Source organism: Coregonus clupeaformis, chromosome 10 (assembly GCF_020615455.1).
Source record: "Coregonus clupeaformis isolate EN_2021a chromosome 10, ASM2061545v1, whole genome shotgun sequence".
In the NCBI taxonomy this organism is placed as follows: Eukaryota; Metazoa; Chordata; class Actinopteri; order Salmoniformes; family Salmonidae; genus Coregonus; species Coregonus clupeaformis.
Genome location: NC_059201.1, coordinates 27,034,663 through 27,039,820, shown reverse-complemented (window position 1 = coordinate 27,039,820; position 5,158 = coordinate 27,034,663). Strand labels below are relative to the sequence as shown.

General features: G+C 42.4%; 1 long non-coding RNA gene across 1 annotated transcript; it reads right to left on the bottom strand.

Moving 5' to 3' along the window:
- Positions 1-1,871: 1,871 nt before the first annotated feature.
- LOC121575843 lies at positions 1,872-3,365 on the bottom strand. Its single transcript, XR_006002385.2, has 6 exons — positions 3,293-3,365; positions 3,083-3,198; positions 2,729-2,844; positions 2,544-2,632; positions 2,254-2,299; positions 1,872-2,070 (listed from the first exon to the last, which is right to left on the bottom strand). It is a non-coding gene; the product is annotated as an uncharacterized LOC121575843 (long non-coding RNA).
- Positions 3,366-5,158: the final 1,793 nt, after the last annotated feature.

Here is a 5,158-nt window from a genome sequence, read left to right as displayed (position 1 = left end):
CCATCCCTACGGTGAAGCATGGTGGTGGCAGCATCATGCTGTGGGGATGTTTTTCAGCGGCAGGGACTGGGAGACTAGTCAGGATCAAGGGAAAGATGAACGGAGCAAAGCAGAGAGATCCTTGATGAAAACCAGCTCCAGAGACTTCAGACTGAGGCGAAGGTTCACCTTCCAACAGGACAACAACCCTAAGCACACAGCCAAGACAACGCAGGAGTGGCTTCGGGACAAGTCTCTGAATAATAATAATAATAATAATAATAATAATATGCCATTTAGCAGACGCTTTTATCCAAAGCAACTTACAGTCATGTGTGCATACATTTTTACGTATGGGTGGTCCCGGGGATCAAACCCACTACCCTGGCGTTACAAGCGCCATGCTCTACCAATTGAGCTACAATTGAGCCCAGACTTGAACCCGATCGAACATCTCTGGAGAGACCTGAAAATAGCTGTGCAGCGACGCTCCCCATCCAACCTGATAGAGCTTGAGAGGATCTGCAGAGAAGAATGGGAGAAACTCCCCAAATACAGGTGTGCCAGGCTTGTAGCGTCATACCCAAGAAGACTTGAGGCTGTAATCGCTGCCAAAGGTGCTTCAACAAAGTACTGAGTAAAGGGTCTGAATCCTTATGTAAATGTTATATTTCCGTTTTTTTTTGTCATTATGGGGTATTGTGTGTCGATTGATGAGGGAAAAAACCAATTTCATCCATTTTAGAATAAGGCTGTAACATAACTAAATGTGGAAAAAGGTCAAGGGTTCTGAATACTCTCCGAATGCACTGTAGATGAGTGATAACGCAATTCTAGAATGTTGTCATTGAAAATGAATCAAAAAATCTATTGACGTTCAGCCTGTATTGTAGTTGCATGACCAGAGACAAATCTTCAAAGGCACAGTATTTATTTATTCAGAGTGATACATGCATTCACGCAGTCTTGATTTACAGGATCCTTTCCACTATATGATTGATATGTCAAGTGATAAAATACTATGTTATCAATTAAAAGTTTATGAAAAAACTGCACTTGTCCTCATGTGAAAATTACAGTTTATTAAATATTCTACCACTGTAATGTCATCAATCAAATAAAACTTTATTTATATAGCATATTTCTTACTACAAATGCATTTCAAGGTGTTCAAAGTCATGCATTGAAAGGCATGTGGCAATTAACATCCTTCCTCTTGGCAGGTCTCTATAGGTGACCAGGGGATTCTCTCTACCACATGTGAATGCCTCCGTGGAGCTCATAAATGTAGCCATGCAGCCTATTTTGGCGGTTCACAATATAGTGCGTACGGCTGTGGAGTATGAGTGGAGGAAGCCAGACTACAACCCTCTGTCCCGACAGCCCACAGAGGATCTTTAGTGGCTAAGGAACCGTCTCCGTGGCAGGTTCAGTGGAATGGCATGTCTCCTTGAACCTGTGCCAGAACAACCGCTACACTCCCTGTCATCCCTGTCTGTATCGGACATTGTTAAGAAACAAGGGCACCTGGGGCATGCAGGCATCCTGAACAGCACACCAACCCCAACTGGCACACCCTGAGGAGAGGGAGGTTAATGGCCAGCAATTATGGAGCAGTGGTTAGGGCCAAGCGTGTTACTCCGTCGCTGCTTAAAAGTGTCCTCAGATCACAGTCGTTGGATGGGGTGTTGTCTGTAAAGTGGGACACAGATAACGAAGAGGAGGGCATCAAGGCATTAAAAATGGCTACAGGGATGGATGTGCAGGAACTTTGGGTCATGGAGTCTGGGATCCTGGGTGCCTCACCGGATGGTCTGGTGGGCACCAAAGCAGTGGTGGAGGGCAAGTGTCTCTATGGTGCAGGCACCTTACCATTGAAGAGGCAGTGAAGTCAAAGGATTTCTATATCAAGGAGGGAGGGTCTTACCACCTCCGTGAAGACCATCCTTACTGGCACCAGGTCCAAGGTCAGCTCCACATCACTGGAAGGGACACCTGCTTCTTCAATGTGTGGACCACCAAAGCCTCCATCACCATCCCCATCCAGACTGACGACATCTGACATACTCATATTGCTCCTCCTGTCAGTACCTGTTTTCAGGGAAGCCAATGGTCCAAAAATATTCCACAATGTTCATACACACACACTAAGCTCCCATAATAGGTTATATTACATTACAAGTTTTGCTCAAAGCTGCCAACTAAAGTCATGAAGTTAACTTTATCATGGGCACAGTGGGAATTTATATCTGTGATGTTCAAATGATTTCTTACCCCCTGTGTCTTACTTGCTGAAGGCCCCAGTCATACCTGCCTGTACCTGACATTGTTGAAAAACAAGAGAACAATGAATAAAGATTATACACAAACAATAGGCAAAGAATAGGTTATATTACATTCATGTTTTGCTCAAAGCAGCCAAGTAAAATAATGTATTTAATGTAAGTTGAATCAAAAAGGCTGGTCTGAGTGCATCTCCTCAGTTTCATTCAGTAGTACAACACAATTCACATTGCATTTTATCATGGGAATGTATATCTGTAATGTTTAAATAAATGTCTTACCCCAGAGTGAGAGTACATCACTTCCAGCAGATCTCCTTGCGGAGGGTGGCGTTGATCATGCACTGCTTCTCGTGGGGTGAGCCTGATGTCTAAAACATGGGGAAAAGGGGACACAAATAACAATTTCGATGCATCTACAAATTCAATGTTTTACACTATTGTATCATATTTGATGAGTTACTGACCTGTCCGTCCACAGGCTCGATGTGCTGTCGTCTCCACAACTGGACGCTCACGCACGGATCACACTGGCACAGGACGTCCATGCACTGGATGGTCTGAGGGATGCAGTCCAGTTGGACTGGACAACAAAGAGACATTTGGTCAGTGGTAGGTCTTTTTCAATGCTGTATCACCATCTTTATCTGGACAGAAAATGCATTTTTTATCATAACACAAACACACCTTTGACAATGTGACAAGTGGTCCCTCAACACCCAATCTTAAGTCATGAGAACCATACACAAACATGACAAACACTGTGCAGATACAGTATATCTACAAATTAATTGTTGTATCACATTTGATGAGTTACTGACCTGTCCATCCACAGGCTCGATCTGCTGTAGTCTCTACAACTGGATGCTTGTGCTCGGATCACACTGGCACAGGATGTCCATACACCGCATGGCTTGAGGGATGCACTCCTGTTGGACTGGAAAACAAAGAGGTATTTGGTCAGTGGTGGGTATTTTTCAATGCCGTATCAACATCTTTATCTGGACAGAAAATGCATTGTTTATCATTACCAGAGCATGTGAGCAGAGTCGAGCCGGATGCTCCGGGCGCTCTGTCGTTTCCTACAGCTTCGCTTAAAAACCGCTCCGCTCTCACAGGAAAAAAAAAGTCCCACTCCAAATTCGCTCCATTCATTAAAATCACAATTTAACCAACACCAATCTATTTATGTGACTACCTGGACCTACCAATTGTTTTCTAAGTATTGAAACAAAACCATATGGATTTGAATGAAAAGTATTTGAATAAACATGAAAAGGTGAATGTAAGAAGCGAACATCATTTCAAATTGGCTACAAGTCATATTAAACAGCATATAAACACTCTAAATAGGTCAGGAGCCAGACAGGGAGGCTAAGAAGGAACGCAAATGAATTATTTAGGCTAAATTATTTCAAGGCTATAGCCTACAAAGAAATACATTGCGAAGCATTTAAACATTTTGTTGTATTAAATCATTATAGTTTTATGAAATCATTAGTCTATAAATTGCGCATATAGGCTGTGACTTACTTAGAATGAAATACAAATTAAACGAAAAATGAGTTATTAGTGCCTTCATTTTCAGAATTCACTTTTAGAAACGAGTTTGACTCATGAAATGGTGCCTGTAGAGCCGACCAGCAGCGGAGAATATCCTCTCCACACTTGCAGAGCCACTGGGGATGCTAAACACCCTTTTGGCCAGTCTTGCCAGGCTGCGCAGAGATGCAGAGTAAAACAAAACAAACATCTAGAGGTAGGCCTAAAGGTTTTTAGGCTAACTAACCCAATCAAAATGAAAAGCTCTTTGAATGTGGGATTATGTCAGGCTGTCACGAGAATTTCTATCTCTTATTAAACTCAAGCTTGAATAATTCCCAGAGGTTGTAATGCTCTGGTTTTAATCATTAATTAAACAAGGTCCACAACCAGCAAGAATGATCTGTATTATTTAATCATGGAGAGCTCTCCTGCCAAAAAACAAATACAGCCTTTTTATACCCCTTCACACAAAGGAACTGCTCCGCCCACCATTAGGCGGCCTGCATATTTACACAGTATAGAATGATTAACTAGTTTCTAAGACCCCTCCCTCCTGGAATGTTTGTCTCAGCAGTTTCTAGCTCACCCCCTCTATTAGTGGGTTTATAATGATAACCCTAACACAGTTCACACAGTCATCATCAGTATCGGGGTGGAACAATTTTAGTCATAATCATAATTCCTCTATCACAGGCCTATTGGGCCAAAATCAATAATGGCCCATTGCATAGATAATAATACGAAAATGAATTTAACGTATAAGAGATCGGATTCTTTGTTTACACCATCATACCTTTGGGATAAGTGTCTTTTCAGATTCCACAGTGATTACTTAGTTGTGGATGTTTCATATAGCCAGCATGTAACAACTTCCATATCCTGCACGTAGAACAATGGCCTCCGGTCTATGACCTAATAGTTTAGCACCATACCAGCAGGTGGCATCCAAGCCTTACACATAACAGTTGTTACCTTTCCTGCCTCGCCTCCAGACCGTAGTCGGGACGGCTCATGGGAGGGAGCCTTCACTTGCTCTGGGGTAATTCCCACATTTAGGGAGCTTATCCGCTGCTAATGATGAGTTAGTCTGGAATTTCACTGAAGTAGTTGACATTTATTAAACTTGTACACCATGTGAGGTAGTCTGTATGACAAAATCAAATAGTGGGCTAACAGAGCAAAAAGAGCGTGCCTCACAGTTCGGCTACATCTCCGTCACACCACAATTCCATCAAAAACTAAAGTTAACTTACTACGTTACCCAAATCAAAATCGAATTGTATTTGTCACATACACGTGTTTAGCAGATGTTATAGCGGGTGTAGCGAAATTCTTGTGCTTCTAGCTCTGAC